We start from the raw sequence: 8,249 nt of genomic DNA, 5'->3' as shown, positions 1-8,249 counted from the left end.
AGTGGCCTGGAGGATGGGCTTTTGAGCTGGGCTGCAGAGCCAGCGATCTCTTGAAATGAGGAAAGAAACCCTCATTCTGATTTTTCTCTACGCAATAGAGGAGCTCCAATTCCTGAGATCCTAGACACCCTGGGAGAATCTGGATTTTACTTTTTTGAAAACGCACTGTAAATAGCAAAGAGGTGTTTTCTGTGAGATTGCCAGCCAGTGGCAACATGGTCCCCTAAAAAGGCCTGTAATGGCCTTGAGGAAAGTTTTCTGTTTCCTGTCTGGGCCTGGGGGAAACAGACCAAGTGTGTTCTCCATCCTTCTGTGCCTGCCTAGTCACCAAGCAGGCTTCCTTGGGTCAGGCATGGCAGGGTCTCCACCAGGTACAAAGCAATCCCTTCTGTGCTGGAGCCAACTGGTGCCAGACACTGTTTATAGATGAAAGTGTTAAAGCTGATCATGGAATCCATCAGATATGTATTTAATTTCCATTTGAACATGGGTCTTTCTCCTTTTTCTTTTTCGCTTTCTCCTCTGCAGGTTAACTTGCATTCCCCAGGTAGTTTGAATGAGTCTCAGCCCAAATTTGCAAACTCAGTACAGCCATCCCTTGGGAAGTTACCCTGTCTAAGCCTCCTGTACAAGTCCTAGGAAAAGAACCTGTTTTCCTTTGGGCATGTGAGCAGTGAATTATTGCTCATTCAGAATTTCATGTGTATGTGTTGCTGATGGCCAGGTTTAGAGAAACCAACCTATTTATTTTTAGAGGAGAGGTGAACTGATAACATTCTTTTCAGACATCACTATCACGAGGCAGGAAAGGGCTAATAGTATGACAGTGTCCTGAGGACAATAGAGAAACTGCAAACTGCAGAAGCACCTGGTCTGTGGCTCTGACCAGCATCTCTCCATTTCAGGATATGGAGATTCTGCAGGAACAGGTATTTCTTCAGAAAGAGAAGGGACTGATATTTTAGATGTGACCAGATGCAGGGCACGCTCTTATTGCCATGCCAGCATTTGCTATTCATGATGTTAGTATTCAAAACTTAAGAAACACCCTGCCTCGGCCATTGGTGTCTACTAATCCATTGGAAGAGAAGACTGGAATCCACCACTTGCTAGCTTCTTGGGTCTCATTCCCCCGCTTTCTCCCATAGCTGAGGACCACCTATCCTAGATGGCTGCTGTAATTGTTCAAAGAAACATCTTTAGAGCCTGAAGCCCAGGAATAGCCCGTGGCAGGCACCTGGTAAATGTTAGTTTTCACTGCCTCTCCCAACACTATGAAACATGCAGCACTCTCTGCAATTGACCCTGTGGATTTCCATAGGCAGGGGAATATCCAGTGTTAAGTGGAGCTGGTATTTTCAGAAATGAAGCCCCTTCCCTTATTTGTGCCAGCCCGTTTTGTCTTAGGCATATGTGCATTGCATTATTGCCCACTCTGTATTTTATTTGCATCTGGAACGATGGGCAGGTTCAGAGATACCACCCTATTTACTTCTAGAGGAAAGGTGAACTGATAACCTTCTTTTCTCATATCATTATCTCTAGGTAGGAAAGGGTTAATAGAGTTAGTGTGACAGTGTAGTGTGGACAGCATAGAAACCTCCCCAACCTCCACCTGCTCGCAAGCTGCAGAAGTACCTGGTTTGTAGCCTTTGCCAGCCTCTCTTCATATCCCGATTCTGCAGGAACAGGTGCTTGAACATTAGGAGAAGGGGCTGAATCTTTGGATGGGGTTTCATGAAGGGCACACCATTATTGGGATGCTAGCATTTGCCATTCATGACATTGGCATTCGGGTATCATGAAACACAGGAAGGTTTTTCCAACCCCCCACCGTATTGACTGTTGGGATCTACTAATCCAATAGAAGGGAAGGCTCAAATCCATCATTTACTGACCCGTTGGGCTTAAGTTCCCTCCTCTTTGCCATAGCCAAGCACCACCTGTCCTAGATGGCTCCTGTTTTGTTCAGAGGAACATCTCTAGAGCTGCAGGCCCAGGAATGGCCCTTGGCAGGCATCTGGTAAATGGTGTTTTCATTTTCCTCTCTCCCACACTATGGAACATGCTGGTGCCCCTTTTGGACTTTTCCATACTGTGGGCTTCCCTTTTGCCATTTCCTTGCACAGTTGTGCCTGTGCCTGGCACCAACTTTGCCCAGGATCACCACTTGTATCCACCTGCAGACATTTTTAAATGCATAAGTTAGGCCTCTTATTGAGTTGAAATTTATTTTATTCCTGATGCTACAATATTATTTGCATTGATACCCAGTCCACAATTTGTTTCAGTCATCCTGGTGGGGTGGGCCTTCTGAAATCCAGTTTGAGCCTCCCTGTAGCAAAAGACTTGCAAGGTTATTTGTCAGGAAGTTCCAGACCTTAGCAGCAGTTACTGCAAGGCACTGCTGGGCTTTTTCCACATCTGAAGGGCAGAGGTCCTGAGTAATTGCAGTGGGCAGGAGCTGAGTCATGCTTGGTTTCTTGCTGTGGTTTGGTATGTTGCTAATGATCCCTGGAACCTGCCTCTTTCTAGATCCTTTCCCTCCAGTGAGTGTGGTGACAGGCCCATCAGGCAATGCCTTGATGACATTCCACTCTTTGAACTGTGTGAGTTCCTGTAGGGAAAGGAAAGCCAGTTACAAGTGCTCATCTCCTACCTGGATGGCACTGCTCTGTATATGGCTGCCCTGTGGATTTTCACAGGGAAGGGAGTATCTAGACTTGAGTGTAACTGGAATAGACAACAAAGAAATGGGGAATACATGCAAGGGAACTGGTTGATGGCCTAAGATAACACCATGAAGCCAATCTCATGCCTGTCTGGTGGTTCAGAGGTTAGAGCTCCAGTCTTTGAGCAACTGTGCCCATTGTTGAGAAGTATGTATACTATGATAAACACCAAAGGTGGGAGTCTTCAGCTAGCCTCCAGGTAGCTCTATTTTAGAGGTCTCTTTCTGTTCCTGAAAGATGGTACAGGAAGTCAGAGTATAATAAGATGTACAGTGAATTTAGATGATGCCAGGCCTTGTGCTATGTGATTTACATTAATTACTTCATTTTAAAATCTTTTTTTTTTTAGACAGAGTCTCGCTCTGTCACCCAGGCTGAAGTGCAGTGGTGTGATCTTGGCTCACTGCAACCTCTACCTCCTGGATTCAAGCGATTGTCCTGCCTCAGCCTCCCAAGTAGCTGGGATTACAGGCGCGTGCCACCATACCCAGCTAATTTTTGTATTTTTAGTAGAGACAGGGTTTCGCCATGTTGGCCAGCTGGTCTTGAACTCCTGACCTCAGGTGATCAGCCCGCCTCAGTCTCCCAAAGTGCTGGGATTACAGGCATGAACCACTGCACCTGGCCCATTTAAAAATTCTCAATGTCTGTCATTATTATGACACCCTATCTTACAAATAAAGAGACTGAAGCCCACAGATATCAAGCAACTCACCAAAAGCTTCATAGCTGATAAACGAACTCAAGATTTAAGGTTAGACAGTTTGGCTCCAGAACATACACCATTGATCTTGACACCATTCTGTAGTTACTAGAGCACCCCATTTACAAAAAAAGGATCAGGGTGATTACATGACTTGCTCAATTTGGACAGCCAGTGAGTTCCAGAATTAAAGCTAACACCTAGGTCTCCTGACTTCAAATCCCATTCTTTTTTCAGGCTGACATTTGTCTTATCCCAGGTCCTCTGGAGCAGTGCATCTCAGACTTGAATGCACATTGGTATCCCCTTAAGGATCTTGTTAAATTGGGGATTCTGATTCAATACTTCTGTAAAGGGCCTGAAATTCTGCATTTCTAACAAGCTCCCAGGTGATGCTATTACTGCCGGTCCTCAGACTATGCTTTCAGTCAAAAGAAGATTTGAGCAACCCCCTGGTTTAGCAGCTGTGGCTTCCAAGCAGGAAAATTTCCTTAAACACATATCTACCTACACACACACACACACACACACACACACACACACAAAGACACAGCAGGTGTGTTCTCTGAGTCTCACTTCTGAGACCCCTTAACAATTCCCTTCTGGGGTGAAGAGTCTGAGGCCCAAGGAGGGAAAAGACTCTTCAGGGAGTTATTAGCAGACTGGAACTAGGACCCATTCCACTTGACTTCTCAGCCAGTGTTCCTCCCTTCCACGTTCCTTCCTCTGTTGCATGAGGGTTTCTGGGGAGAACAGTAGTAAAGGAATGGACATTGTTCAATATCACATTATTCATGACTTTGCAGGAAGAAAACAAGGTGATCCTCATTCCAGATCTTCTTGCCCACCATGCTGTACTGAACACATGATTTAGCTGCCCGGGAGGATCCAACTGTACTGTGCCTAGGAGAAAGGTCAAAATGGTTCCCTTCAGAAATCTGCTTGCCCATGCAGCTACCATCCTGGGGAAAATGTAACTACAGCAACCTCTCAGATGCTCAGATACCATTTGTAAGCCCGGTTGCCTGCCCACAAACTCCAGGAACTACCAGTAACTAGATGCTTACTACAACTTTTGTAGTACTATGGTTAGGCCAAACTACTGATTAGACCCAAAATTTAATGGCTCAGATACAGTCTCTTTCTTGCTCACACAAGAATCAACCATGGGTATTCCATATTGACAGGCAGTGCCCCTTCATGTAGACCCAGCCTGTTATCATCTCTGCCCTCTTCAAAATGGCTTCCAAGGCACTCTGGTCATCATCATTCCTGGAAGAAAGAAAGAACGTGGACGAGCATAGCTCAGGGTTTACAACTAGCTTTCAGGATCACCATGGTCAGGAAATTGTTTCTGCCACCCAGAGGTCAGAAAATTGCAGAAAGCCATTGCTGATAGCATGAGTATCCCATTGGCCCCAGGATGACTAGCTTAGAAAGGAGTTTAACAGGGTGCTGTGAAAACTCACATCTACTCTTCCTGCTAGAGGAAAAGTATGGCTTCTAGCTCCCTTCTGTCTTCCAAATTTTCTTCAGAGATTGCATTCGCAAGGGAGTCTGAGAAATATTGTCTCAAGGCCTCCAGTCTCTGAAATCCAGGGAAGGGAATAAGAGTGGGAATGTTGTGGAGTGTCAATAGACAATACCTGGTGCATCTTTGAAATTCACATTAAAGTTGAAAGATTTGTCTCCCTTTTCTTCCTTCCAAACTGAAGTAGAAGACTGCAGAACCCTCTAGTGTCGCTGCAAACTGAGGCGTCAGCTGCTGAGGCAAGCAACAGTGGTTTGTGTCATGAAATTTTCTTTTCCAGGCCCTAAACTCCCTGGGTATAAAGTTAGTCCTAGTTTATATTCCCCAGTATTCTTGTTCCACTGGTTTAAATGTGTCCCCCAAAATTCATGTGTTGGAAAGTTAATCCCCAGTGGAACATTGTTTAGGTGGGGCCTTTAAGTTTAAGAGGCGAGTAGGATTAATGTGGGATGGGGTTCGTTATCGTGGGAGTGGAGTTCTTATAAAGGATGAGTTTGTCCCCCTCTCTTGCTCTGTCTCTCCTCTGTGATGCCTCCTGCTATGTTATGACACAGCAAGAAGGCCTTCATCAGATGTGATGTGGCCCTTCAGTCTTGGACTTCCCAGACTCCAGAACCATGACCCAAATAAATTCTGTTAACTAAAAATTACCTAGTCTGTGGTATTCTGTTATAGCAGCATAGAATGAACTAAGACAGAAAATTGGTACTGAGAAGTGGGGCAATTGTTATAAAAAATACCTGAAAATGTGGAAGCACCTTTGAAATTGGGTAATGGTTAGAGGCTGGAAGAATTTAGAAGAGCAGACTAGAAAAAGCCTAGATTGCCGTAAATGGAGCATAAAGGTCATTTCTGGTGAGGGCTCAGAAGAAGACAAGAGCTGTAGCAAAAGCCTAAATCTTCTTAGAGATTAGTTAAGTGGACATTTTATTACATCATTCTTGCATTGCTGTAAAGAAATACCTGGCTCTCTGCTCCTCCTGTTCGACAGACAACCACATCTTCTCTTGCATTGCCAGCCGCATCCATGAGACACCATGGGGAAGGTGAAGGTCGGAGTCAACGGATTTGGTCGTATTAGGCGCCTGGTCAGCAGGGTTGCGTTTAACTCTGTTAAAGTGGATATTGTTGCCATCAATGACCTCTTCATTGACCTCAACTACATGGTCTACATGTTCCAGTATGATTCCACCCATGGCAAATTCCATGGCACCGTCAAGGCTGAGAACGGGAAATTTGTCATCAAATGGAAATCCCATCACCATCTTTCAGGAGCAAGATCCCTCTAAAATCAAGTGGGGTGATGCTGGCACTGAGTAAGTCGTGGAGTCCACTGGCGTCTTCACCACCATGGAGAAGGCTGGGGTTCACTTGCAGGGGGGAGCCAAAAGGGTCATCATCTCTGCCCCCTCTGCTGATGCCCCCATGTTTGTGATGGGCATGAACCATGAGAAGTATGACAACAACCTCAAGATCATCAGCAATGCCTCCTGCACCACCAACTACTTAGCGCCCCCGGCCAAGGTCATCCATGACAACTTTGGTATCGTGGAAGGACTCATGACCACAGTCCACGCCATCACTGCCACCCAGAAGACTGCGGATGGCCCCTCTGGGAAACTGTGGCATGACGGCCACGGGGCTCTCCAGAACATCATTCCTGCCTCTACTGACGCTGCCAAGGCTGTGGGAAAGGTCATCCCTGAGCTGAACGGGAAGCTCTCTGGCATGGCCTTCCATGTCCCCACTGCCAACGTGTCAGTGGTGGACCTGACCTGCTGTCTGGAAAACCCTGCCAAATATGACGACATCAAGAAGGTGGTGAAGCAGGCGTTGAAGGCCCCCCTCAAGGGCATCCTGGGCTAAACTGAGCACCAGGTGGTCTCCTCCGATTTCAACAGTGACACCCCCTCCTCCACCTTCAATGCTGGGGCTGGCATTGCCCTCAACGACCACTTTGTCAAGCTCATTTCCTGGTATGACAATGAATTTGGCTACAGCAACAGGGTGGTGGACCTCATGGCCCACATGGCCTTCAAGGAGTGGGACTCCTGGACCACCAACTCCAGCGAGAGCACAAGAGGAAGAGAGAGACCCTCACTGCTGGGGAGTTCCTGCCACACTCAGTCCCCCACCACACTCCCCTCCTCACAGTTTCCATGCAGACCACTTGAAGAGGGAGGGACCTAGGGAGCCCCACCTTGTCGTGTACCATCAGTAAAGTCCCCTGTGCTCAGCCAAAGAAAAAAAAAGAAGAAAAGAAAAGAAATACCTGAGGTTGGGTAATTTATAAAGAAAAGAGGTTTAATTGTCTCACAGTTCTGCAGGCCGCACAAACATGGTGCCAGCATCTGCTTGGCTTCTGGGGAGGTCTCAGGGAGCTTTTACTCATGGTGGAAAGCAAAATGGGAGCAGCCATGTCATATGGTAAGAACAGGAGCAAGAAACAGCGAAGGGGAAGATGCCACACACTTTTAAACAACCAGATCTTGTGAGAACTCACTATCACAAGGACAGCACCAAGGGGATGATGCTAAACCATCCCCTTGGGGGATGAGAAATCCAGCCCCATGATTCAGTGACCTCCCACCAGGCCCCACCTCCAACATTAGGGATTACAATTGAACATGTGATTTATAGGGGACAACATCCAAACTATATCAGTTGTGATCAGAATGTTGGTAGAAATACAGACAGTAAAAGCCATTCTGATGAGGTCTGACAGAACTGAGGGACAAGGTATTGGAAACTGGAGTAAAGGCCATCCTTGCTATACATTTGCGAAGACTTTGGTGGAATTTGTGTTCATGTCCTAAGATTTTGTGGAAGGCAGAACGTAAGAGTGATGAACTAGGATATCTGGCAGAAGAAATATCTATGCAGTAAAGCGTTCAACATGCTGCATGGCTTCTTTCGGCTGTTCACAGTAAAATCAGAGAAAACAAATGATTTAAAGGCAGAATTTATAATTAAAAGGGAAGCAGAATGGAAAGATTTGTAAAACTTCCAGTCTGGCATGTAAAGAATAAAAAAGGATGCTTGAGAGAGAATACTAAGGGTGTGGCCAAGCCACTGTTTGCTAAAGAGATTAATATGGATAGAAAGTTCTGTTCATCAGTATATTGGGGAGAATGACCCCAAAGGGATTTCGGAAATCTTAAAGGCAAGCTAGGATTTTGAAAGCAGGGTTTCTAGAGAGTTCCCTGAAGGACCTCAGCATTCACTGCCCTGTGCCAACTTGGGACTCTGCCCCCTGAGTTCTGCACAGTGCTCCTCAGCCACC

The 8,249-nt window shown here is 46.2% G+C and overlaps 1 pseudogene; it reads left to right on the top strand.

Moving 5' to 3' along the window:
• The first annotated feature begins 5,989 nt into the window (after window positions 1–5,989).
• LOC100991119 (glyceraldehyde-3-phosphate dehydrogenase-like) lies at window positions 5,990–7,575 on the top strand (annotated as a pseudogene).
• Window positions 7,576–8,249: the final 674 nt, after the last annotated feature.

The sequence above is a fragment of the Pan paniscus genome, chromosome X (genome assembly GCF_029289425.2).
Source record: "Pan paniscus chromosome X, NHGRI_mPanPan1-v2.0_pri, whole genome shotgun sequence".
Taxonomy (NCBI): domain Eukaryota; kingdom Metazoa; phylum Chordata; class Mammalia; order Primates; family Hominidae; genus Pan; species Pan paniscus.
Note: the sequence above shows the minus strand (reverse complement) of the source record. Positions and strands in the feature narration are given on the sequence as shown.